The 27,561-nt window shown below is 39.4% G+C and overlaps 1 long non-coding RNA gene across 1 annotated transcript in view; it reads right to left on the reverse strand.

The window, feature by feature from the left end:
• The window catches only part of LOC144457608 (uncharacterized), a 50,942-nt gene extending 24,751 nt beyond the window's left edge, over window positions 1-26,191 (reverse strand). The window contains exon 1 of the long non-coding RNA XR_013487076.1: window positions 25,971-26,191. This is a non-coding gene — a long non-coding RNA (uncharacterized LOC144457608). The remainder of the gene's footprint in view (window positions 1-25,970) is intronic.
• Window positions 26,192-27,561: the final 1,370 nt, after the last annotated feature.

Consider the following 27,561-nt stretch of genomic DNA (forward strand, 5'->3'; position numbering starts at 1 on the left):
GTTCACCCAAACTCGCACAAGGAAGGACCAAGCACCTCAGAGGTAACTGAAGAGAGAGTAAGTGCAGCTTTGAAAAGGCCCAGTCTGTCCAATTGTGCTATCTGAGCTTCAAGCACCTCAGTTTTCTAGCTAGGTGACTTACCATGAAAGCACTCCAGAGTGTATGGGAGTAATTAATGATGGCCAACCAGGGGAACTGGGATCATCTTCCTGGATGTTCTTTGTGTCTTGCATATGAGTTTAACTGGAAAAAATCTTATATTCAATATATACACTACCCCCATGTCTCTAAGATTTAATTCCTGAGTTGAGTGAAAATCACATTTCATTTTCTGAATATATAGATCCTCTCATTCATTCTATAATCCAAAATTCCTGAAATTTTCCATGAGGAATCTTCCTCACTCCTTATCACTATTTACTATAGAAATAACTTTCATTAATTCATCCAAAAAGTAATGCAAATAAGGGGCAGGCATAGCATAATGGAAAGTCTGGTTTACACATTGGACTTATAGTTAGAAGGCCTGGTTTCAAAGTCTGACTTTGGGAACTTAGAAAAGTCACAGGGGCAGCTGGGTGGCTCAGTGAATAGAACTCTGGCCTTGGAGTCAGGAGGAACTGAGTTCAAATCCAGCCTCAGACATTTAACACTTACTAGCTGTGTGACCCTGGGCAAGTCGCTTAACCCCGATTGCCTCACCAAAAAGAAAAAAAAAAGAAAAGTCACTTGATCTCTTATGAATTTCAGTTTCCTTTTCAATAAATGGGGATAATATGTACACTAGCCCTCTCATAAGGCATACCTACCAGCTAAGCCATATAATAAGCCAAGAGCATTCATACATGAAATTGATGAAATTCATAGATGAAATATATTTTTATTATATCAAAAAGGTTTTTATAGATTTTTATAGCACAAGTGAGCAACTTTGTCAAAGACATTTTCTACATCTAGTAATATAGTTTGTGCTTTGTTTCAATATGATTGTGTTGTTTTCCTAACGTTGAACCATTCTTGCATCCTTCTTTCCTTCCTTCCTTCCTTCTTTCCTTCCTTCTGTTCTTCCTTCCTCCCTCCCTTCTTCAGTAGGTGAAGAAAAATTAAATGTTTGAAAAAAATTCTGAAGTAAAAAAAGGAGGGGAAATGCCTAGGAAGGTAATGAAATCCTGATTACTAAAAATCTGCAAACATTGGTTAGATGACCATTCGTTGGGAATATTGTAGAAAGGATGCTTGTTCAGGTACAGGTAGGAATAGGTGGCCTCTGCATTCTCCCAGTTCTGAAATGCTGTGATTTTATAATGATCTACACATGTAGCAAAGGCATCCTTGATGAAAATATGAGGAGACAGATCTGGTTTCACAATTTCACTGTCACACTGTTGACCAAAAGATTCAGAGAATACAAAATCTTGCCATATTTATACTTTTTGACTGTAAGAAAGAATCTGCATTGGTAAAATGAAACACAGCCTCAAACATTCTCCTCAGTGGGAGCCTCTCCTGAATATGTTAATTTTTAATGTAATTGTTCAAAATCATATAAGATTTCTTGATAAAATACAACCACAGACATAACTATTCAATGACCCTCTGATAATTTACATCAAGGCATTCATAAAGCAGGAAGTTGCATGCCTGATAATAGTATTTTCCTTTCACAGAGAATGTCCTGGGCATAGTTGAAATCAAAAAAGGATTCTTCATAGCTGTTGAAGCCTTCCAGATGTTTCTGTTTGTAGATGAGAACATGCTGATTGCATCAAGCCCCAAACCATTACAGGGTGTCCACAGTGAAAGAGTTTGCTCTATAAAGCCATATAGAAGTAAAATGAATGAAAAGATTCCTGATATCTGTAGATTATGACATTAACTTGAAAGATTGTTAACAGATATAGAGACATTATACATACTATACATTTAGTGGGGAAAGGGCATTCCTGGCAGAATGAACAAAGGGAAATTAGCATCAGTGTGTTGAAAGGACAATGGAGGAGACTAGGCTGGTCATAGGGTGCATAAAGGATGATGAAACATAAGCCCAAAGAATACACACCCACCTCACAGTATGTGGATGCCCTTGAACATGGCTGAAGTGGGGGTCCACTTTGGTGAGTGATGGGAGTTACTATTATCACAGTACCTGATATGTACCTGATACACATTAGCTTTTTGTCAAGTGAATTAATGATAAGATGGGGCCCAATTGTGTCTTTGAAGTCAAGAACTGGTATTTTGTCTTCTAGGCAACCAGGAACCACTGGAGTTTTTGAGTAAAACACTGCTAGGTTAAAAGTGGTATTTTAAGAACGTGGCTGGTATGTGAGATGGATTGGAAAAGAAAGAAAAGATTGGAGATTTAGACGACCAATTAGAAGTCTATGTTATGGCCAAATGTGAGGTAATGGTTGTTTAGACTAGGTGAATTGCTATGGGAATTGAAAGAAAGGGGTTATTTCAAGAGATATTTCAAAGGGAAAAAAAAGACCTCAGTTTTCTTATCTGTAAAATGGGAATAATAAGAGAACCTACTTGACAAAGTTATTATAAGGATCAAATGAGATAAAATATGTAAAGTGTTTTGGGAACCTTAAAGCACTACATAAATGCCAGCTATTATAATAATAGCACCTACCTCAAAGATCTGTTATGAGGACCAAATGAGTTAACCCTAAAGCACTTTGTAAACCTTAAGGCACTTCACAAATGCTAATTATTGTTGTTATTATTATTTATAATTACTGTAATTATTATTGAAAGAACATCAGATCTGGAGTCCAAAGGCCTGGGCTCCAATCCTTGATTCTGCCACTGACTACCTATGTGTCCTTAAACCCATCATTTAACTTCACTGAAATTTAGTTTCTTCATACATAAAACAAAAGGGGTAGATGCATCTTTCCCTAAATCCCATAAATCTGAACTTTCTAGTTTGAGTAACTGGAAGAATGGTTATACCATTGATGACTGGGGCAAGAAGGTTATATCAATTTTGAACAAATTTAAATTGAGATGATAGCAGGACATTAATGTGATAACAGTGATAAGAGTCCTGCATTTGAAATCAGAGGACTTGGGTTCAAAATCTTTACTCCATTAGTTCCTACCTACCTACGTGGCCTCGGTCAACACTCTGGGCCTCAGTTTCCTCATGTGCATGGTGACTGGACTAGATGACCTCTGAGCTTCCTTCCAGCTCTAAATCTGGGATCATAATCACATCACATAGTTAAGTGGAGATTATGGGAGCATAGATTTAGAGCTGGTAGGGGCCTTACAGACTGTCAAGCCCAGCCCACTCATTTTATAGATAAGAAAACTGAAGAACATGAAAGTTAAGTGACTTGCCCAGGGTCACACAGGTAAGCCAGGGCAGAGGTGGAATTTGAACTGAGGTCAAAGCCCAAAGGTCAGAACCAGATGAACATGAATGAATGAATAAGCATTTATTAATTGCTTATTATGCGTCCGAGTCGTTAGCATAAGATCAAATGTTATAGTAGAGTAGAAAGAATGCTGAACCTGAAATCAGGAAGGTGACTAGTATCTGGAAATCGATTTATAATCATCACAACATTATCTCCAAAGCATAATTACTAATAGCTCATATTCACATAGGGCTATATGGTTTACAAAGCACATGATAGACAATAATTTATTTGATCCTTACAACAGCTCTATACCAAAGACAGTACAAGTATTATTGCGCCGATTTCTAAATGAGGAAACCAATATGCTTATTATATTAAATATACCAATGTATTTATTAATATTATTAATATATCAATAATCCATAATTACATATATGTTATATTTATAATATAATTTAATATGTTGTTCTATCTATATAAGACACAGCTAGTAAATAAGAGACAGAATTTGAACCCAGATCTTCTGATTCTAAATCCAGTGTCCTTTCTGTCCTCACCTCAATTTACCTCTCAGAGTCTTGATTCTGAGTTGAATTCTGAGCATCCATGGTCTATGCTCAAGAAGTCAGCAAAATGCTGACATTCTCTAGGCACAATCTGAATTCCCATCTCAGCTGTCCCACTAATTATTCTTGGTCAAATCATCTCACAACTCAGGGCCTCAATTTATTCATTCATAAAAGAGAAGATGGGATGATCCACTCCCAGTTCCAATATTCTAGGATTCTAGATGACGCTATGGGACAAGGGCCATTTGTGAAGAGAAAGAATACTGAAAGAACACAAAGCCAAGCCCTTAGCTCTGAGGATGCCACTACATAAAGGGTAGAAGCAAAGTAAGAGAAGGAGTATCAGAGAGATAGTGGAAGAGCTAAAAAAATGCAGTGTCACAGAAACCAAATAAGTGTTTCAAGGAGTGACTGGCTAAATCATTAGGAATGCAAGGAAAAGGTAATGGAGAACAAGGACTGGGCATGAGGCCATTGGGTTTGAAAAGTAGGGTAAGTGGTGATCTCTGAAAGACCTCAGAGGTTGAAGAGAGTAGTAGGAAAATAGTGGTAGAAAGTATAGACCAGGGATGGAGAACTTTCAGTCTTGAGGCCACATGTGGCCTTCTAGGTCCTTAAGTGTGGCCTTTTGATGGAATCCAAATTTTACGGAACAAATCCTTTAAGGATTTAAAGGACCTTAAGGACCTAGAAGGCCAAGGATTTGTTCTATAAGATTTAAATTCAGTCAAAAAGCCATACTTAAGGACCTAGAAGGTCAAGGATTTGTTCTGTAAAATTTGGATTCAGTCAAAAGGCCACACTTGAGGACCTGGAAGGCCACATATGGCCTTAAGGCTGCAAGCTCCCCACCCCTGGTATAGACTATGCCTTTAAGAAGTCTGGCTAGGATAGGAAGGCAGTAACCTTTCATCTGAACCACCAACCAAGCTTTGCAATATTTGTTAATTTTTACAATGATCAACAAATATTTATGAAAGGCCTCCTATGTGGCTGGCATTACATCACAGGCACTTCACAAGGATTGGGAAGGGGATGTACAAAGAAGGATTTGATACCCAGTGAGATATTTACAGTTGGACTCTCAGACAAGATCATTCAAGGGAAAATAGTTGTAAAACCATGCCAAAGAGAATACAAGAGAAGTCAGAGAAGGGAAAGACCACCTTGGCATGACTATTTCTGTTCTTTGTGAGGAAGGATATATTCATATGAGAGTCTGTCAGAAGGGATAGCTAGGTAGGGTGCCATCCCCTTAGAGGCCACTTTAGGTAATTGGGATTATGAGACTGGAACTTGGATGAGACATCAGTACCAGATCCTGGGCACTTGAGGGCATGCTTCAAGAGACAAAGACATCAGAGCTGAGCCCAGACTTTTGGATGCTCCAAGCAAAATGGGACCACATAGGATCATAGGTTTATAGCTGGAAAGGACTTTAGAAGTCAGGTAGTCCAACTGTCTCATTTTACAAACAAGGAAACTAAGTCCAGAGAAATCGTGACTTGCTCATGCACTGTCTACCAGGATTCCCCCTTCCTCTTGTACTACTTTTCCCCTAAAAGGCACCAAAGCTGTCCCTCGGACTTAGATGGCCCAGGGACCTATGGTTCAAGCTATGTCTCCCTTGATACAGCTTCCAAGTAGCCTCTGGCCATATGGACTTAGTCTTTTGGTCACCTAAAGGCATAAAAGACTCACATGGACTCAGTTTCCTTGGATTTGTCAGATGTCCCAAGGCTAAGCAAATTGCAGCCCTGATATGTTTCCATTGTGGTAAACATCCACCCAAACTAAATGATGGGAAATCCTTGTTGAATATCCTTTCTAGGCAATGGCCAATGTTTGTTAACTGTTGAATGACCCATGAGAACCTCATTTCATTCCGGTATTAAACCCGAACTTGAGTTAGGCCCACCCCTAACATCATGGTTATATAGGTTGTAAGTGAAAGGCTCAAGAGACAAACTCATATCCTTGGTCTCCGTGTTCAGCTCTCGTCCTGTCTTCATGACCCTCAACTTATTCAGTTGTCCAGCTCCCTGACATCCTTGCATTTGTGGATTTGGGTTAGCTGTGCAATATGGAGGAGAGGGGATGGGATAAATGAGTTCACAGGCATCGATATCTATAGGAATCTCTTGCCAATCCCCTAAATCATCCCTACAGGTTGAAAAAGTTTAGGTCCCTACCTTCCAGCTGTTTCTGGGCTCAGGTGTGTTATCAATATTCTGCTTTCACAGCCCTATCTGGTTTACCTTTTATCCCTCACCTAGAAACTGAGATAATCAATTTCCCTGGAAGTGGGGCAAGGGGTGGGAGGGACTCTCTAGGGTATGATAACAGTCCAGGGTATGACTCAGAGAAAAAGGGAAGTGCTTTACTTGAGGTCATCAAACAGATACTTTGGCTGGGCTTTATCAGTGTTGTTAGTAGTTACTCCCATGTATACTTAGGAAAGGTTTGTCATCCATTCACTCAGACCATTGCTTGGTTCAGTTTCTCTCCTCTAGGGATCACTTTTCCTGGATAGGAGGAAGAGGTGGAAACCATTCCCATTGTCCCTAGGTCTATCTAGAACAGGTTGAAAAGTAATCAGGGACAGCACTATCCTTGGCAACTCACTTTCATTTTTACTTGCTATAGTCTGATCTTTCTTGTGAAATAAATTATTACTAATTATAAATAATAACTTTATATTCATGTAATGCTCTAAGGTTTACAAAGTATTTTATGCATATTATCTCACCTGATTTTTTGAACAACCCTAGGAATTAGAGGCTATAACTAGCCCCAATTTAAAGATGAGGAGACTAAGGCCCATTGAAGTTCTGTGATCTGCCCATGGTCATACAGTAAGTGCCTGAGGTGGGATTTGAACCCAGATCTTTCTGACTCCAGGTCCAGCATTCTAATCCACTAAACTAATCTACCTAGGATTTCTTAACTGTTTTTTTCTTGTTTGTTTGCTTGTTTTGCCATGAACCCTTTGGCCATCTGGTAAAGTCTATGGACCCCTTCTCACAATGATGTTCTTAAGTGCATAAAATAAAATATATAGGATTATAAAAGAAACCAATCATATTGTTATATAGTTATCAGAATATTTTTTTAAAAGTTTACCTTCTTCAGATTAAGAACTTTTGCTCTAAAAAAAAGAACTTTTGCTCTAGATTAATCATAAACAAGGACAAAAATGTTATTAATAAATTATTATATATGGTATAATCACATATATAGTATATATGATATATCTATATGGTACATATATAATATATAGTATAACCCAAATTTATGGTGTGTGTGTATATATATATATATATATCAAAATATGTATATATATATATATATATATCATATATCATAATCCATTCAAATTGATTTTTTAATAATCATGGGTATAGATTTTTTTAGTTAGTTGGCTTGGTTGTTTTTTTTTTTTTGGTGAGGTGATTGGGGTTAAGTGACTTGCCCAGGGTCATACAGCTAGTAAGTGTTAAGTGTCTGAGGCTGGATTTGAACTTGGGTCCTCCTGACTCCAAGGCTAGAGCTCTATTCACTGTACCACCTAGCTGCCCCATTTATTTCTTAAAACATCACATAGTAGATAGCAACCTTTGGGGTAGAGTTATCGAAGGAAACTCAGCCTGTTTAGCCTGCACTTTTCCCCCTTCATTATTTTGGTAACACTGTTTTTAAAGCTCTTTATGAATAGACTGGAAGCTGGCATTAAAATTATTTGCAATAAGATCTTTTGCATTGAAATAGACTGATTGTGCCAGATACGGCACATGTGTGGGACCTGCATAGCAGTAGCAATTTGACAGTTAGCATTTCTTCCCGACTCCAAGAAAACGCCATATGTAGTCTCAGTCATAGATTTAGGATTGAGCTAGATCTTACACACCACCCAATCTGATCCCTTCCCTTTTTAGATGAGGTAACTGTTAGACCCTGAGAAGTGAAATGACTTGTGGATATCACATGGCATATTGCAAAGCTGAGATTCAAACCCAGGCCTCCAACTTCAAATCCAGCATCCTTCTGATTGCCAAATAGCATGTAATTGGAGGCCTATGTTTGCAATGAGTATCGTGGGATAGTGAAGAGAGCATAGGATTTTGAAACTACTTGTTGAATTATTTTTCAGTCATCTCTGACTCTTTGTGATCCTATTTGGGGTTTTCTTGGCCAAGACACTGGAGTGGTTTGCCATTTCCTTTTCTAGCTCATTTTGCAGATGAGGAAACAGAGGCAAATAGAGTAAAGACTTGCCCAGGGTCACACAGCTAGGAAGTGCCTGAGGCCAGATTTGAACTCATGAAGATGAGTCTTCCTGACCCCAGGCCGAGCACTGTATGCACTATGGCACCCCAGGGCTGCCTCATTTGGAGATAGAGGGCCTGGGATTGAATCTAAGCTATGATAGCTACTAGGATGGTGAGTTGGAAAGAGATTGGGAGTCAGAATACTGGAATCTAACCCTGACTCTCCCACTTTACCTTGACCAACTCACATCTTGGTTTCCTTTTTTCCAAAATGAGGGGTTTGGAATAGTTGACTTCTAAGGTCCCTTCCAAATCTAGATGTCTATAGACCCGTGAGCTTTCTTGGCAGGGTTCCTGTTGTGTTGGGTATCAGTAATAGGTAAGGGACAAGCAGACCTTCAACATAACAGATTTATCACTACAGAGACTCCTCTTTCCAAAACTCCAACCTGTAATCACACTGTGGTCTTTAAATAAATTCCTTCAAGAACCTTCAAAAGGTTCAAAAAACTTCAAAATTAGAATGGATCAAAAGGACCATATTGCTTTACAATATCCCTAGAGGTATATAAGCATCCCTACCCCCTCAGCTTGCAATCTTTTAACCACAAGAGTACATCCCTTTCTGAAGCCATCCCTGTGTTGTGCTAGTGGGTAGAGAAATACAAGGTGGTCCCAAATGGGACTAGCTCTTGCTTCCTTCCCTTTGTGGCTCTGATGAGTTATTATGAGGTGTAGACAAAAGATCAATGCCTCTTGGCTCTAGAGGGGAGACTGCTGGTAGTTCTGCCGTTGTTCAGCCAACTGGGTGTAATGTCTTTAGCTTAAAGCAGAGAAGATGTAGGGAGGACATGACAGCTGTTTTCAGGTATTTGAAGGGCTATCAATACAGAATCGAGATTTGACTTGTATTGGTTTGTCCCCTGGGCAAAACTGGGAGCAATTATAAGAAATTGAAAAAAGCCAGATTTGGACTTGACCCTCAGGGGAAAAAAATCTGTAAGAATTAGGGCTATCCAAAAAGGCTTGCTTGGAAAATGATGGGTTTCCTCTCTGTTAAAGTCTTCAAGTAGAAGGCATAATGGTGCATGCCTCTAATCCCTATCACTGGGGAGGCTAAGGCTGGTGGATTGCTTGAGCTCAGGAGTTCTGAGCTACAGTAGGAATAAAGCTAATTGGGTATCCACATTAAGCCTGGCACCTATATGGTGAATGTCCAGGAATAGGAGGCCACTGGGATGCCCAAGGGGAAAACTGGTCTGGGTTGGAAAGAGAGCAGGATTAGTGGTGGGATTAGGCCCACTCGTGACCACTGCACTGCCAGTCTGGGCAAGACAAGGAGATGAGAGACAGAGCAAGAAAGAGAAGAAAGAAAGAAAAATGGAAAGAAAGAAGGAAGGAGAAAGCAATAAAGACACTCTTCAAGTAAAAAGAAAAGGCTGGATGATTGTTTATTGTATATGTTATAAAGGGGAATGTTTATTTATATTGAATTGGACTGACTGGGGTCCCTTCAATCTCTGAGATTCTGTATGACACGTAAGCCCATCTATGTTCTAGATACTATATGACATGGGCCCTGTGACCTCAGTTATTATGGCAGGTCTAGCCCCATAATTCATAGCAAAAACTGACTCATAAAGATGAGCAAAGAGCAGATGTAGAGATAGAGCTACATCTAGGTTTGGTCTTGAGCCATCTTTCTTAGTAATTCAGCAGGACTTACTCTTATTGTTGAATGTGTTGACTAACATTTTGAGTAATGTTGGCCAACGGCCTTATTCTAGGCATCCTTAGAAGTCTGTAATGATGATGATGGTGATGATGATAAATTGATGGCATTTACATAGCACCTTAAAGTTTGCAAAATGCTTTCAAAATATTCTCTCATTTTATCTTTACAACAACCCTGGGGGGGTAGGTGTTGTTATTATTCCCATTTTATAAATGAAGAAACTGAGGCAGAGAAGTTTGGTGACTTGCTCAGGGTAACATAGCTAATAAATGTCTGAGGCCATCTTTGAACATAGATCTTCCTGAATCCAGGTGTAGAGCTCAATGCACTGTACTACCTTTGAGCTTGACCATTTTAAAGTTCATAAGGTGTGATCATGACAACATTAATCATTTTACTGCCTGCAAATTCTTGAAACTCCACTAAGCTTCATATAGACTTACTGTAAGAAATTATGTTGTCTGGAAATCTGTGTGTTTGTAAATAAATGACACTGAGTTGTGACTGATATAGCAGAGGGTTAAGATGAAACTAGAAACATTGAGAGTTATTTCAAGGAAACTACCAAAATTAAGAAGTTCTTTCCTTGACCTGGTCCAAGAAAATCAGTATGTATTCTTGGTCATTTCCTCGAGAACTTTATGTCTTTGGCAATTTATAATGAATAGCCTAGCATATTCAATACTCCTTAACAGTCTCATCAATGGCAAAAATCATTTCTAGGGCATTGGATGTAGCATCTGGATAATGGTTTCCATTAAACAATTTTGAATGAGCTGCATATAGTGTGGTCTCAATGATATAATGATAAACTTCTTTATATACCCAGTGCTAAGCACAGTGACTGGAACATAGTAAGCACTTAATAAATGCTTGTTAATTAATAACATGATTTCTCCATAAAGGGCATTCTTTGTGGACAGATAACTCATGATGACTACTTTGTGGATAAATTAAATTGCTCAGGCAGTTTCTGGACTGGCTCCCCCTTCCACACCCAGTTCAAGATCCAGTCCAACCTGAGATCCTACAGGAAAAATGGCAATTTTATTAGCCTAGGTGGGTCAGGAGATTTTTCCATCATTAAAACTTAGTTGAGGTGGCACAGAATAACACACAATGGCAGATTGTCAGGACCAAGGCTTTCAAAGGCACTAAAACTTTTCTACAGTCTGTGAAGGAAGAAGTGGAGTATGTGGCCAACATGCTAACCTCTTAATCAAATAGAATTGGTGAGCATACCACAATCACTGTCAGTGAACAACTCATCCTCGTGACTCCAGCCATAACTCGTTCCTTCTGGCTGTAGCCTAGATTTTCCCTACACTTCACTTTTGCTCTTCCCGTTTGGTTTGTTTATTTCAACTTGGTGCCATGCTCTTGGTTGTTTCATCAACTTGCATGCTGTTTCCTAGTTATGTTATTTATTGCCTTTTCAATTTGGCCTTTTTGTCGAAGTCATGCTCTCTTCTCCTGGAATAAGTCAAGTGTCTCTTTGTCAATTTATGGATGTTCCCCTATGTCTGGCATGGCCTTTAATAATAAGCAATTGGTTGGTATATTCTATGAATTTTATGGTGCCCCAGTGCCATTTGCCATTTTGCAACTAAATTCAGCTCCATCACCATAAGAGGAAGCGTCTGTGGCAAAGCCATGGTTTATGTTGGTCAAGGTGACTCAGCAGTTACTAACAGCTTGACATTCCAGAAAGTACCCTTATACTGGTGAGTCTAAAGCCACTTAACACCCTTTCCCAGAAGGAAATGAAATGGATCAGCTATAGCTGTTTTGTGTGAGAGTGTGTGTGTGTGTGTGTGTGTGTGTGTGTGTGTGTGTGTGTGTTTAAAAAAAAACCCTGGTAGAATTGAATAGTTCTTGAAAAGACTTTGGTTTTGAAGTAGGTGCTTTACAGATTACATATACCTGGTGGGATGCATATCAGGGTCATCGATGCAGTAGCCTCAAAGTGTTCACAGAATCACCGGATCGTTAGGCAGCCAGGTGATTCAGTAGATAGAGTGTTGGGCCTGGAGTCAGGAAGACCTATGCTCAAATTTGTCCTCGAACACTTACTAGTTATCTGACCCTGGACAAGTCATTTAATCTGTGCTTGCCTTACTCCACCCCAGAAGGAAATGGCAAACTACTCCAATATCTTTGCTAAGAAATTCCCATGGACAGTATTGGTACGCTATGGTCCATGGGAGGTCACAAAGAGTAGACACAACTGAACAACAGATCTAGAGCTCACCTCTAAAGCCACGAGATTGTTAGATGACATGTCACTGAATTACCTTGTATGTGGAGTTCTTGATGAAGCCCTCCTGCTGTGCCCATGAAGGCACATACTGTCTTTTTTTTTTTTATCCTTAGCATTTAGCATGGTGCCTGAGACGTAGTAGGTGCTTAAATATTTATTAAGTGAGTGATATTTTGTTCAACTCCCTCATTTTAATAGATAATTGTTAAAATTTGCATAATGCTTTAAAGTTTGCAAAGAACTTTACATTTCTTATTTGAGCCACATAACAACTCAATGAAGTAGATGCTAATATTATCCTCACTTTAACAGGTGGAGAAACTGAGGCCTAAGGGGGCTAAATGATTTGCCCAAGGTTATTGCCCACAGCAAGAGGCAGAGTTGTGATTCAGATCCAGGTAATTTGACTCCAAATTCTGTGCTTTTGGCACCGTGCCACACTACCCTTTACGTGATGAAATGATGTCTTTCTAAAATCTTTCATCAGCTTCCATTCAACAGAGATCTTCTATGAATATGTCCTTTGTTGGGCTCTTGATTGGGATATCATCAAAATAGGTTACCTGTAATCCTAGGAAGGGCTCTCCAGGCCCTTGGAATTTTCCAATTCTTCAACAAATTCTGAACTGGAGGCACTAAAAATAGAATGTTCCTCGGTGTTTATGTGGCCGTCCTCAGGATCATCATCGGCAATCAGCCAGTGATAAGTCTGGGCAAGGTCAGATGTAGCAAAGACCTCTCCCTCCAGCAAGAACAGCAAGGAGCTGATTGACTGCAGACACTGCATGCGGACGTTGCTTAACGGCAGTCTCCATCCCCTGCATCTTTGAAATGGTACGCAGAACATCAATGTAACCCTTTGCAGTCTAAGCAGCCATGTGCAGATATTGTGAAGCACACAGCATTTCCTGTGTTCTGCTGACCCTGATGGCAAGAGCTCTGTGCCTGCATGTTACAAACAGCACTGCTATTAGAAGCCATTCCTTTCATTTCTGGGACATGTAGTAATGTCTTACTGGCTAAGTCCTTGCCTTGTATCCTTATAAATGTCAAATTTGGTTCAGTTAAGGGGCACAGCAGGAGGGCTTCATCAAGAACTCCACATACAAGGTAATTCAGTGACATGTCATCTAAGAAATTCCCCCAAATCACAGGGTGGAGACAAATGGCACAGCTCTGTAATGATACCCCACAGTGCCCTTACCAGGCTGTTGACTCTGACTGTGACATTTACATCTCTAAACAATGATGTGGTGCTGGTAAGAAATGGCCCTTTCAAAAACCCCAGGAACTCAACAGGTATGTTAGTCTTGGGTGATCACAATGGTGGCAATGGTGGTGGGTCTTATTGAGGGTATATATTTGGGACCTGTTGACTGACAGGAACATAACACGTAGGGTCCACAATCCTGTCTGCTTCAAGAAAGAGTCTTTCTTTTGAATTGCTATTTTTTTTCTCTTCAGTTGAGTTTTGTTTCCTCTTTCTGGTGGTTCCTCCTATTGGTTCTAATTTTTACCTACATCACTGATGTGAAAATATGTTTCATAGGAATGTATATGTATAGCCTATATCAGATTGTGCGCCATCTTGGGGAGGGTAGTGGGGAGGAAGGGGGAGAAAAATTTAAAGTCAAAAGCATATGGAAGTGATTGTTGATAAATCAAAATAAATCAATAAAAAAAAAAAAGAAAGAGTCTTTCTACACAGTAATTCTAGGAACCAGGCTAATTGACCTGAAATACCTCAGTGCCCCAAAGAAACCTTTTTTAGGGACTGGGCAGCTAAGGCTAGATTTGTTTATGACAGGTGTTTAAGACTAGAGTTACACCACCTGTGATAATGCAACTTAACCAGGATCCCCAGCTCACCATCAGCATGGACATTGGCAGGTATTGGTAACAAAGGATGAGCTGACTGACTATAACAGAATTTTATCACTGTAAAAGCTGCTGTTTTCAAGACCTGATCTCAGAATCACACTGTTGTCTTCAATGTAGCAGTGTTTCCCAAACTAACTTGGTCATAGAACACTTTAGGCCTTGAAATTCATTGGCAGAATTCAAAAATGCTAGTCCGGTTTGGGAGAAGTGATAGGGATATAGAAAATCTTTGAAAATGAAGAAAGGTAGGGAAAACTGTGGCACAAAATTGAGGAAATTAAGCCCATTTTCATACTGAAAAATTGTCTTATCTAATTATTTTATACAAATATAACTTTACATTTAATATTTAAGAAAGGAAAATAGTATTAAAATCGTCCTATGAAATCCCTGTTCCCATTATACAGAACACCTGGGTTCAGCTAAACATAGCTTTGAAAACACTGAATCATTTTAACCTAGAATTACAAACTACTGAAGAATTTTAAAAAATAACATCATTGTTATGATATACTATAGTACATCCTGATTTATATATATATATACATATATATATATATATATAACTAATATATTCCTAATGGGAAATAATGCTAAAATTTACAGTAGTAAATGATTAGCAACCTTGTGTTTGAGAAAAGTAAAGATTTAAGCTTTGGGGATAAGAATACACTATTCAGTAGCATTTTTTGGGAAAAATGGAAAACAGTCTGACAGAAATTGGGTATCGATCAACATCTTGCACCATTTACCAAGATAAGGCCAAAATGGATGAATGAACTAGATATAAAGGGAGATGTAAGAAAACCAAAAGAACATGGAACCCATTACCCATCAGACTTATGGAGAGGAGAAGAATTTATGAATAAACAAGAGCTAAGAGAGCATTGCAAGATGTAAAATGGATAGACATGCGACCACAATCTGAAACATTTATTAAGCGCCCAGTACAGCGCCTAGAACACAGTAAGAATGTAATAACTACTTGTTGGTTGATTTATTGAGGGGAAATGATGCAGAAGAAGGCAGCTGGAGGCTGGAGTAAGAGAAAATGCCAGATGGAGTGGAAAAGCCAGTGGAATTGCCACCACCCATTGAAGGTAATAAGAAAGGGACTCATTTTTAAAATATTTTGATCTGCTGTTTACTACATGCCGTGCATTGTACTGGGTGCTGTTCGAAAGGTTCCAAAGACACAAGACGTGATCCTTGCCCACACTGAGTTAGCCCTCCAGTACACGGAAACACCGCCAAGCCGTGTAAGTTGTTAGGGAAGTTAAAGATTCTCTGACTCTCCAGGCACCCTACCCTGTGAACTTGGAGGAGGGAAGATGGCTAGACTTTAGACTTCAGAGTTCTCAGTCTTCTGCCTATGGAGAGTCTCTCTACATAATAATTCTAGGAAATGGGCTGACTGAGGTAAAACACCTTAATATTCCAAAGTAACAAGTGGGGTAGCTGTCTGGAAAGGATGGCTTCACCAAGAAGGGGTAGCTTAAGCTGGGCCATTCTTAAAGATGAGCCAGATTTAGGACTGGAGAGTAAAAGGTCTTCTGCATGAGAATGGTTCAAGAAAATACATGCCTAACTAGGCAGTTAGGTGGTGCCATGGAGCACACAGTGCTGGGCCTGGAGTCGGGAAGATTCATCTATGTGAGTTCAAATCCATCCTCAGACACATACTAGCTGTGTGACCCTGGGTCAGTCACTTAACCCTGTTTGCCTCAGTGTCTTTGTCCATAAAATGAGCTGGAGAAGGAAATGGCAAATCACTCCAGTATCTCTACCAAGAAAACCCCACTGAAAATGACTGAACAACAACTACACTGTACCTATTTGGAAGACTTTAGTATGGTATAACTAGCATCCTCCTTTATGCCAATCATCCTTGAAGGGACACATTGAGACTCATCAAGAATCTAGCAGCGATCAGGCTCCCATGAGAATGCATCTCTTGCTGGCACCTATTCACAAAGAAGTGGAAAATGCTACATACTGGCAAAGTATCTTTGTATCATGCCCAGATCACGAAGACAAGACTGAAAGGGTACCTGGCCTGGGACAGGGTGGCAGAAAAGTCAAGGGTACCTGGTGTGTACACCCCTGTGATACGAGTTAGCATTTATATGCCAGGTACTTTGTTAATATATAACAATATACTATATTGCTACAAATATAACTATACAAAACATATAACAATCTTTTAGGGTAGTGGTGTCAAACTCAAAGATAAATGGTGCCACTTACCATGAGGATCCCTCTGAGCCACATAATTGACTTACAAAACCATATAATAACATTATCTATGATGTATGATATTTTTATTTATTGCTTATAATTTTTTGGTTTATATATTGTTTTATATTTATTTATTTATTGTTAAAAATTTTCCAGATATATTTTAATATAGTTTAGTCAAGAGTGCTGCTGCCACATTGGCCCATGTTTGACACCTCTACTTTGGGATACAATCATTAGCTTCATCTCACCTCAATGGTCTTGGGAAGGTGCTATAAAGGGCAGTAAATTCAAAGGAACTAATATGGCCACCAGACACCCAGGAATAGGGCTCCAGGTGATTTCCAATTCACCTTCCAATATAGGCACACTTAAACTTGGTGTGGGGAAGTAGGGAAACTCTACCTCCCAAATATGGCTGAGAAGGCCATAGACAGTACCATCCTGGATGCCAAGGACATAAAAGGACCTCATTCTTTTGTCCAGCTGGCACGAAAGAAAAAGAGAGAGGCAGAGAGAGAGAGAGAGGGAGAGAGAGAGAGAGACAGAGAGAGAGAGAGAGAGAGAGAGAGAGAGAGAGAGAGAGAGAGAGAGAGAGAGAGAGGGAGACAGAGAGACAGAGAGAGAGACAGAGAGAGACAGACAGAGAGAGAGAGAGAGGGAGACAGAGAGAGAGAGAGAGAGAGAGAGAGAGAGAGAGAGAGAGAGAGAGACAGACAGACAGACAGAGAGAGAGAGACAGAGAGAGACAGACAGAGAGAGAGAGACAGACAGAGAGAGAGAGAGAGGGAGAGAGAGAGACAGACAGAGAGAGAGAGACAGACAGACAGACAGAGAGAGAGAGAGAGAGAGAGAGGGAGAGAGAGAGAGAGAGAGAGAGACAGACAGACAGACAGACAGACAGAGAGAGAGAGAGAGAGAGAGAGACGGAGAGAGAGAGGGAGAGAGAGACAGAGAGAGAGAGAGAGAGAGACAGACAGACAGAGAGAGAGAGAGAGAGAGGGAGAGAGAGAGAGAGACAGACAGACAGACAGAGAGAGAGAGAGAGAGAGAGAGAGAGAGAGAGAGAGAGAGAGAGAGAGAGAAAGAGAGAGAAACAGGAACCTGCAGACTATGTCAATATATTAAGAATCAGTCCTAGGGCTCTTCCTCAAATGGTTGGCTCTCAAAGAGATTTCTCATCCATTTCATATTTCATTACATTTGAGACTTTGCACTATGATCATTGTTATAAGAATGTCTGATAATCCCGCAGCTGATCCAGTTGGGTGGCACGTCCATTACAGCATATAGGAGAAAGAATCTTGTTCTAGGCGCGTAAGATGCCTGAATTTGATTGATCACATAATGCATCCAGGGAAATGCAACAAAGAGAGAAAAGTGAATGTTTTCTCCCTTTCACTGCCATGTTGGATTTTTAAAAAAAAACATGCATACATATATACACATGTATATATAATGAGATAACACAGAAAGTGCTTTGTAAATTTCAAAGCACCGTACAGGGTGCTCCAAAAGTCTTAGTACAGTTGACTTTGGGATACCTGTATAAATGATACCTATTATTATTTTTATCAAGAGATAGTTCTTAAGTGCTTACAACGTATAAGGCACTATACTAAGCAATCTTCCCTATTTAGCAGTTGGGTGTTATCTTCACAGGGCAGCTAGGTAGTTCAGTGGATAGAATGCTGGGCCTGGAGACAGGAGGACCTGAGTTCGGATCTGGATTCATATACTTGTTGGTTGATTCTTTGAGGGGAAATTACTAGCTGTGTGACCCTTAGCAAGTCACTTAACCCTGGTTGCCTCAGTTCCTCATCTGTAAAATAAGCAGGAGAAGGAAATGATAAACTACTCCAGTATTTTCGCCAAGAAAACCTCAGATAGGGTCACGGAGAGTCAGATATGATTGAAACGAGTTAACAGCAAAAAAGATGTCTTTACAAAGGGTAGTCAAATGCCCTGTTAGTTACTTAAGGAAATTTTTTCCCTAGCACCTTACTGATAAAACACTACTATTATCATCATTACCACAATAGTGTCCCATGATCCAACTGCAAGAAGCTGACACAAGCGAGGGTTGCTAAAATTTACAGAACCAGACAGAAAGCTCTATAGAAATGAAGAGCTATCAGAAAGTCCCCAACCATCTACATTTACTAAGGGAACACATGACGTCAGAGTGCAATTCCAACAGTCCATTCCGGCATTGTCTGACTCAAGAGAAAAGCAGAACAAATAGAAAGGAAAAGGTCCTGTCGACCTAGTCTGGCTGCCTTAATGCATCTGCCCTCTGTTTCCTAGTTCCAATAGAAATATGAAGCCAGATGTTTACATTTCTTTTGACTTCCTGAGCTGTTCCAAACCAGACAGGGCAGTGGGTGGGGTCCAATTTTCCCCTTCCTGATCACTGATCAGCATGCTGAGCCCCTAGAGTCACTGTACATTCCCAAAACAAATCTTTGCAAAGGAAAAGAAATCCATTCTTTTCAACAATGCTTCAAACCTTGGGTTTCGTTTTTTTTTTTTTTTAAGCTTTCATTCCTGGAGGTGAGAAGGCCAGGTGACTCCTACAGCAAATGATAGAATGCCTTTCAGAAATGAGCTGGTGAAATTACCAGTGGATTTATTTTATTTATTTATTACCAAATTTCCCCCACCCACCCAATTCTTCCAATGAGATAGCAAGAATTGAGAAAAAGTAGTGTTTTCAAGAGAAGTTTGTTCAGGCAATTAAGCACAATTCTCTGCAAGTAATTTTACTTTGTACAAATAAGTGGATGCCCTTTGCAGACATGTAATCAGGTGCTGGAAGTAAACACTAGCTTGAGAAACTCTCTCAAAGGAACCTAACAGGATAAGAATAATGCAGGGAAAGGAATACGTTTACTGAACATCACATAGTCCCCATTAGGAGATTTCTATGATCACATTATTATGTGCTTTATCTTCAGACAGAGACTTCTCTGCCTTTTCCACCTATAAGCAGAAAAAGTACTCTCCATCCTCATTATCAGTCTCTTACCTCAGATTCTCTCTCTGATGCGCCGCCACTCCTTTTCTTTGGCGGTCCCGCTATTTTAAGATCTATCATTGTCACCTTAGTTGTAATAATGTCTTATAATCCTGCCGCTGGTTGACACTCAGTATTCTGATGAGGTGGGTGGGGTGTACCTGACAAATTTCTTAGCATATAGGTACACGGGTCCATATTTTCTGAAGTCCAAATTAAGAACACAAGGCTTAGCAAAGATCAATTCATTTGTAAAGCCTATCTGAGTACACTTCATTTTCTTGAAATTGGAATTGTCCTCGAAAATTCAGTACTTTTGGTCCAGAGAGATATAAATGTGCTGCCTGGGTTTTGAGCCTTGGGGCTAGTAGAATAAATGGGAAGATCAGAAGGATAAGGAAGGGCCTGGTCACATCACCCCATTTGTTTCTCTTGACCCAGACCTCTTCCTGCAAAGGCCCAAGAGGTGAGGAGCTCAAGACAAAGATAATGAATTATTCTTAAAGGCTCTAATTGTGACTTTTTACCATTATCTACTTTCTGTGCAGGGGGGAGGGGGAGAGGATGGTTTCATTTTGAAGATAGGAAAAATATCATGACAATAGAGGATTGTATACAGGAAAAAAGAATTCTATTCTTTTCAAAAGAATGTTTCAAAGGTGATATAAGCTTTGTATTTTCATTTTTATGGCTCATTAGCTTATTATTTACATTGAAAAATTATTCTTTTTATCAGGAATATAATCATCAATAAACATGCACATTTCAATATATGATGCACAGTAAAAAGTATTGCATAGGAAACTGTCAACTTTTGTTACTTCTTTTTCCAAGATTACAAATTAAAGTTAGCAAGGTAATAACCAAAGTGCATTGTTTTATTCCCAGACTCATAGAATCATAGTGGTAAGGCTGAAAGGAACCTGGGAGGCCATGCAGACAATCTTTTCATTTTATATATAAGGAACCTGGGGCCAAGCGAGGTTAAGTGATTTGCCCAAGATCACACAGGCATTAAGTGGCAGGGTCTGGATTTGAACCCTTTCTTAGTTCTTTTTGTTTCTTGGATATTTTAAAAATGTTTTATTGATGCTCTAATCTACTATTTTCTGAGACCTATTAATTCTCATTGAAGGGAAAATTAGAGGTAGCTAGGGGGAAGCAGGCTTATGGGCAGGATGGGAGAAAGATGAGAGATAAATGTTACTCTTGTTTCATGCGAGATTAATTTTAAATGTCTCTAAAAGAGTGGAATTCTTGCTGGCTTCCCCTTCTCAGATTTGGCAGATCTTCTATATTTCTTTGGAGGAACATTTAACTAGGCCTAACACTTAACTTTGACTACCTCTTGGTTCTACCTGTTACCAGATCACTTTCTAACAGGAGTCTGTATCTCAAATATGAGGGTTCTTAACTGTTAATGTGTCATCAAGTATCTCTGCCAGTTTGGCAAAACCGATGGATCCATTCTCAGAATAACATTTTAAATAATTGAAGGAAACTATAAATTTCAGTTAGCAGTTAACAAAAATAAAGCTGTAATTTTTTTCTTGTGCAAGTTCATGGAACCTCTGAAATCTACCCACGGACCCCAGATTAAGAACCATTGCTCCAATGGGAAGAGCCAAAGATGGTGCCGAGGTTTGGACCATGGAGTATAAAGTGAATAGAGATTATCTCAGAAGCCAAGGAAGGAGAAAGTATCTAGAATGAGATGGTAGTTAACAAGTGTCAAATACTGCAAAAAGTCTAAGTAGGAGAAAGATGGGAAGAAGTCATCAGGTTTGATGAGACAGAAACCATTTGAGAGAGCAGTTTTAGTTAAAGTGGTAGACTTTGGTTGAATAGTAGGGATTAAACAGGATACGAGAACAGGTGAGTGGATAGGATGTTAGGAAGTAGAGATATCAATCAGACATTACCTTTTCCAAAAGTTTAGTGGTAGAAGAGTGATGAGATGTTTTTTAGTGGTACAGAAGCATTGAGAGAATGGTTTGGGGTTTTGTTTTTGTTTTTAAGGTTTAGGGCTACCTGACTATGTTGTAAGCAGAACAGGTAGGAATGGCCAGAGACAGAGAGATTGAAGATTTGAGGGAGTTGTCCTGGAGGAGTCAAGAATGGATGGGTTTAAGGTAGATATGGAAACATTAGCCTTGCCCATGAGGGAGGGGCAGCTTTTCCTGTGAGCCAGAAAGGAGTAGGATAGAATGGGTTAAAATATTAAGAAGCTTGGAATGAATAGTTGAGGGAATCTCCTGACTAATGATTGCATTATTTTCAGTGAACTAGGGAGGCAAGCCATCTGTTTTAAGCACTCACTGAGTAAATTTCTAAACTCATTGCCTGGCATTCAGGACCCTTCCCCAAGCAAATGCTGCCCATATCTTTCAAGCCTAATGCATGCTACATACTAATGCAGCATATAGCCATGCTAGATTGCATACCACCCCCTACCAAAAAAAAAAATACCTAGTACTTGGCTCTACACCTTGACTCACCAATTATTCTAACTGAAATGTGTTATCACTCCCCACTACCAACTTGTTAAATTCCCTACCCAAACTTAAAAGGTCAACTCAAATATCACCTCCTCCAGGAAGCTTTTCCTGATATCCATAATCAGTAATGACTTCTCCATACTTGCTTCATAAGCTTTTCATTGGTCTCTTAACACATATAACATATATAATTTTCTATTATAGCTATTTCTATGTGTCATATCCCCTTACTAGAATCTAAGTGCCATGAGGATAAGGTTTATGTCTTATCTAAACTTTGTACTGCACCTAGCATGTTGGAAAGTGGTTTCAGCACACAGCAGACCCTTTAAAAATCTTGGCTTTAAACTGCAGTTGTGTGTCACAGGCGTTGTGATTTTAGGTTTGAGGTTATGGGGACAGGTTTATGATACTGGCTATGGGGAGTGAGAGGAAATGGAAAAGGGTGGAATAGGACTGCTAAGTTGCAGCGAGGGCCCAGCTAATTTGTGTAATGTAAATTTGGAGTAGGTAAAATCTGCCTCTTTTTTTTTTTAAACTGTTTTCAAGGACACTCAGCAGTCTGGGATCAGAAACAGAGAAATCAGATGGGAAGCAGGTGACACAGTAGATAGAGTTATAGATTTGGAATCTGGAAGACCCAAGGTTCAAACCCAGGTTGGAATATCTTGCCTAAGACACTTAGCTATGTGGCCCTGGAGAAGTCACTTAACTTTACTCAACCACAGTTTCTTCATCAATAGACAACAAGACCATCTACCTCACACAGTAGTTAGAAGAATCAAATGAGATATTATATGTATTTTGTAACCCTTAAAAAGCTATATAAATGCTAGTCGTTGTTGTTGTTAGAGGATTGAGGACTTACAGGCTTGAGATGTGGTAAATTTATGGAAGCAAGACATTTTAGGGTAATACCTAGCAAGTCATAAAAATGCCTGGCCATGTGGTCAAGAGTAAGTGTGCAAGGGAAGGCAGGGAGGGGGAGATGGACTGAGAAAACAGGAATGGGTCAGAGAACCAGAGAGAAAAAACAAGATGTAGTATGAGTGAGGAGGTAGGAGAGATAGAAGGTTAAGAGGTTGTGGTCAGAGAATTGAACTTCAAATTCAAGACCACCAATTTTATGGGAAGGTAAAGTCAAAGTGTGGTCTTAGATTCTACTTTCTACCCATCAGTGTATGCCTGAAATTGGGGTGGGGAGCAGTGGGACATGGAGTTAGAGGTCTTTGGGATTGAGCAAGTAGAAAAACTGTTTGGTTGGAGTCCAACAACATGATACCAAAGGTCCATGGAAGAGAAACCTAGAGATAGGTAGATGGTAGCAATAAGGGTGGGGGAGCATGAGATCATGCAGTTTTATTAGAAAAGGTGATGTAAGGATGATAGCAGATTGGTCTGTAAGTAGCAAAGGGAAGCAAGGAATCTTCTAGTCCTGGGAGTCAGGAAGAGTGAATGATGAAGAAGCTCCCAAAGGAGGTTTTCAGGATTATGCTGTCTTCTGGGAGAGGGCCTGAAGTCAGGAAGACTCGCCTTCCCAAGTTCAAACTTGGCCTCAGACATTTCCTAGCTATGTGACCCTTAGCAAGTCACTTTACCCTGTTTGCCTCAGTTTTCTCATCTGTAAAATGAGCTGGAGAAGGAAATGGCAAACCATTCCAGTACCTTTGCCAAGAAAACCCCATGAAGAGTTATATGATTGAAAATGACTCAACAAATCTTCTGGGAAAAGAAGTTTCATTCAAAATGAAGAGCTGAAAGAAGCTTTTTGAAGAAAAGTTTTAGGACCTAAGAGTTTGTTCAGAATAGACTGAGGTCCTGCTTCTGACACATATTGGCTGTGTAGCTCTGGGCAAATCATTTAACCCCTAAGGCTCTAGACAACTCTTACATAAGTTGCAGAACAATTGCTGATTTGCATTCTTCTAGGAGCTTCCTACACAGATAAAAATCAGAGGTTTGGACTTCTACACTGTAAAATGATAGATTATAGTTATAAAGGGCACTCTTGGATGGGCCAGGGGAAGGGCAGGAGAGATTGTGGTGGGCTTGGGGAAGAGCAAAATTCACTTGAATAGAAATAAATGTTTGAGAAGAGGTTTTAAGGGCAGCTTGAAGCTATGGAAATATTAGAAATGTTGGGAATGCTCTTGGTTGAGTCTTCCAATGCTTAATAAATTATCTATCCGAAAGAGTTAAAATTACAAAGATTGATTGGCAAGTGATGGACCAACCAATCTGCAAATAGACAGACTAGTATAGATGAAAATGTGTTTTCTATCTTTAAAAAAAAATGTCCACCACTTTCATTGAGTTCTAATGAAGTGAGTTAAAAGCTATTAAAAAATATTGAAGTATAGGTTAATAGTTTTAATACACACTAATAAAAACACTTATTGAATTAAAGAAAAGTGAAATTTTCATGAAATTAGTTGTTTAAACTGCTTTTTAAAATTCCCTTTTTGTGTTTTTTAAGCCCCTGAATCTAATTTCCACAGCTTCAAGGCAGTCATTATCTGCCAGTGTACTGGTCCTACACGGGAGCCTCAACATACATTCCTGCTATCATTGGAAAGAAAAGGGACATGACAGCTTATCCTTTTGTCTGGTTCTTGCCCAAATTGATTTGGCAGGAGAGCTTGAGGTTTATTTTTCTAAAGGATTTGCTAATGGCCAACAAATAGAATGCACCTATTCCATTTAAAGGAGAGAAATGTAAAGCTCTGCATTTAAGTTTTGAAAAAATCAATTAATTGCACACGTCAAGTATTGAGGAAGCCTGGCTTTAAAGCAGTTTGTTCGACAAAGACTCGGATATTCCTGTCGACCAAAACTCTGATAATGAAACAACACCAAATGGGAACATGGGTGCTGAAAAAGTTAACATAATCTAGTTCCATTGTTCTCTGCAATGATCAGGCACACTTGGAATGTTATGCTCAGTTTAAGACATTGCCTTTTAAGAAAGATACTGAGAAACCAGAATGTATCTAGAGGAGTGGATTCAGGATAATGCTGTGTTTAGGAGCTGCCTTGAATTAGGAGTAGTTGAAGGACTTGGCAAATATTTAACTTAGAATACTAATGGGAGACTTTTAGTGGACTCCATTAGGTCACTGTGGTTCAGAGGTAAGAGTGCTGGATCTACAGTCACAGCAAACGAGTTCAGATGCTGGCTCTAACATTTATCTGCTGGGTCAGTCTTAGACAAGTGACTTAAAAGCTCAGGGCATCAGTTTGGTTATTTGGTTTTTTATCTGAAAAATGAGGGAGCTTCACTAACATACATATTATGTATATGTACAAATATGAATATATGTATGTATGTATGTATGTGTATAGATGTAGATATCACATATTTTCTCTCTTTCCATCTCTCTGTCTCTCTCCCCTCTAAATTCCCTTCCAGTTTTAATTCCTCTAATCTTGTATCTGTCTTAAAATATTTGAAAGGCTGCCATATGAAAGAAGTTGCTCTGTGTTGCTCCAGAAGGTAGACCAATGGGTAGAAATGACATAGAGGCAGTTTTTGGCTTTTTTATGTATCATGGCTGTCTCAATATTATTCACAAGGAGGCAAGAATGAACATCTATAGCCTCTCCTTCCCTCTCCCCCCTCCCAACCCTTTTCCAAGGGAAACTTTAATTCCTGTCAGGAGGAGAAGCAGGAAGGCAAGAGGTTGGCTACTCTGCTTTCCTCAGAGAGAGGGGGGAGCTGTGCAAGATTTCATCTGTCTGTTGCCTTAAACATCGTCACTCTAGGGGAAGTAACTACAAGCTAAACTCCTGATTGCTACTGCTTAGTGGGAAAGGGGGAAGGGCTAAGCTTTATATTCAAGGCTTGACCCTTTCCCCACCAAATGCCAGTCCCCCAATGAATATACATAGCAAATAGCAAAAAACAAACAAACAAAAACAACCTCATTTATCTAAGTCAACAGCAAAACAGATATTAAAGAAAATAAACAGATGAGAATATATCGGAGACAACACAGAGTGAAGGAGCCCTCTCATTAAGAGTAAGATAGCTCAGTTCAACCAAGAGAGATAATTCTACATCTCACCTAAGAGGAAATTCCCAGAAGTCTCTACAGCAGTAAATTGAAGATAAGGACATGATAAAGACTTACAGCTCCTCTCATGTTGGCTTCTTCCCAAAGTCTTTCTCTCCCTTCAGTGACCTGAAGACAGGTTGGAATGGGTCTCTTTTCTCCTGAAGCTGGAAGGTAGAAGAACCCAGTATCTCTCTTCTTTCCCATTCTCACTAACTCTGGCTCACCCAGATTGTTTGAGTAATCAATCTTCACCAAAAAAATCCCATACGATTGGCCCTATAAAGAAAAAAATCTTAATGATTACAACTGTCCAAAAAAAAATGCTGCATCTGGAGTTAGAAGAGACTTCAGTTTGAATCTTACCTCTGACACTAGTAGTTGGGTGACCCTTTTGCTTCTCTGAGCCTCATAAAATGGCGATAATACCACCTGTCTTATTACCATCTGTCTCACTGGGTTGGGTTTTTTCATTTGTTTGTTTTTAATATCTTATTTTTTAATTACATGTAAAACAATTTAACATTCTTTTTAAAAATTTTCAGTCCAAATTCTCTCCTTCCCGCCTCTCCCACCTCCTTGAGAAGGCAAAAACAAATTTACCTAAACCATACATGTGCAGTCACAGAAAATGTATGTCCATATTAGTTATTTTTTGAAAGAAAATATATTCCAAAAAAATGAAAAAAATAAAGAAAATTAAAAATAGCATGCTTTGATCTGCATTCAGATTCCATCAGTTTTTTTTTTTGGAGGTGGATAGCATTTTTCATCATGAGTCCTTTGGATTTGTCTTGGATTGTTATATCACTGAGAATAGTTAAGTAATTCACAATTCACAAAACCTATTGCTGTTACTGGAGAGGGGGGAAGGATTGTTATTGCTGTTACTGTGTACAATGTTCTCTTGGTTCTCCTCACTTCACTATGTATCAGTTCATGTAAGTCTTTTCAGGTTTTCTGAAATCGTCCTGCTCATCTTTTTTTTCTTTTTTTGTAAATCGTGAAATGATATCTATTTAGTAGTTTATTTTCCCCCGGTTCCATGTAAAAACAATTCTTAACGTTTGTTTTTACATCTTTGAGTTCCAAATTCTCTCCCTTCCTCCCTCCCCACCCCCCCTCATTGAGAAGACGAGCAATTTGACATAGGTTATACGTGCACAGCCATGCAAAACATATCCATAATCTCACTGGGTTGTTTTGAGGACCAATAAGATAACGCATGTTTCTTAGTCACAGAATCTCAAGGATTGGAAGAGATCTCAGAGGCCTTAACTTGCACATGAAAAATAGTTCCTACAACGTACGTAGTAAGAGGTCAGCCAGCCTCTTCTTACCGACTTCCAAAGAGGCGAACCCACTACCTCCCAAGGCAGTCATTTCACTTTGGGATAGTTCCATGCTTAGGAAGTTCTTCATTACATCAGTGTTTTATAAACTTTAAAGTGCAATGTAAATGTCAACTGTCATTATAATCTTTTGAAATAATAACAATCCTTCCCCCTCTCCAGTCATGGGGAGGCAATGTACTACGATGGAAAAAGCTCTTCATTTGTAGTCAGAGGATCTTGGTTCAAATCCAGTCTCTGATGCTTACCGCCTACATACTGCCCAACCTCAGGTGAGTCATTTCACCTGTCTCCTCATCTTTAAAAGGAGGAGGTTG

Source organism: Phascolarctos cinereus, unplaced genomic scaffold (genome assembly GCF_003287225.1).
Source record: "Phascolarctos cinereus isolate Bilbo 61053 unplaced genomic scaffold, phaCin_HiC Scaffold_1;HRSCAF=81, whole genome shotgun sequence".
NCBI lineage: Eukaryota > Metazoa > Chordata > Mammalia > Diprotodontia > Phascolarctidae > Phascolarctos > Phascolarctos cinereus.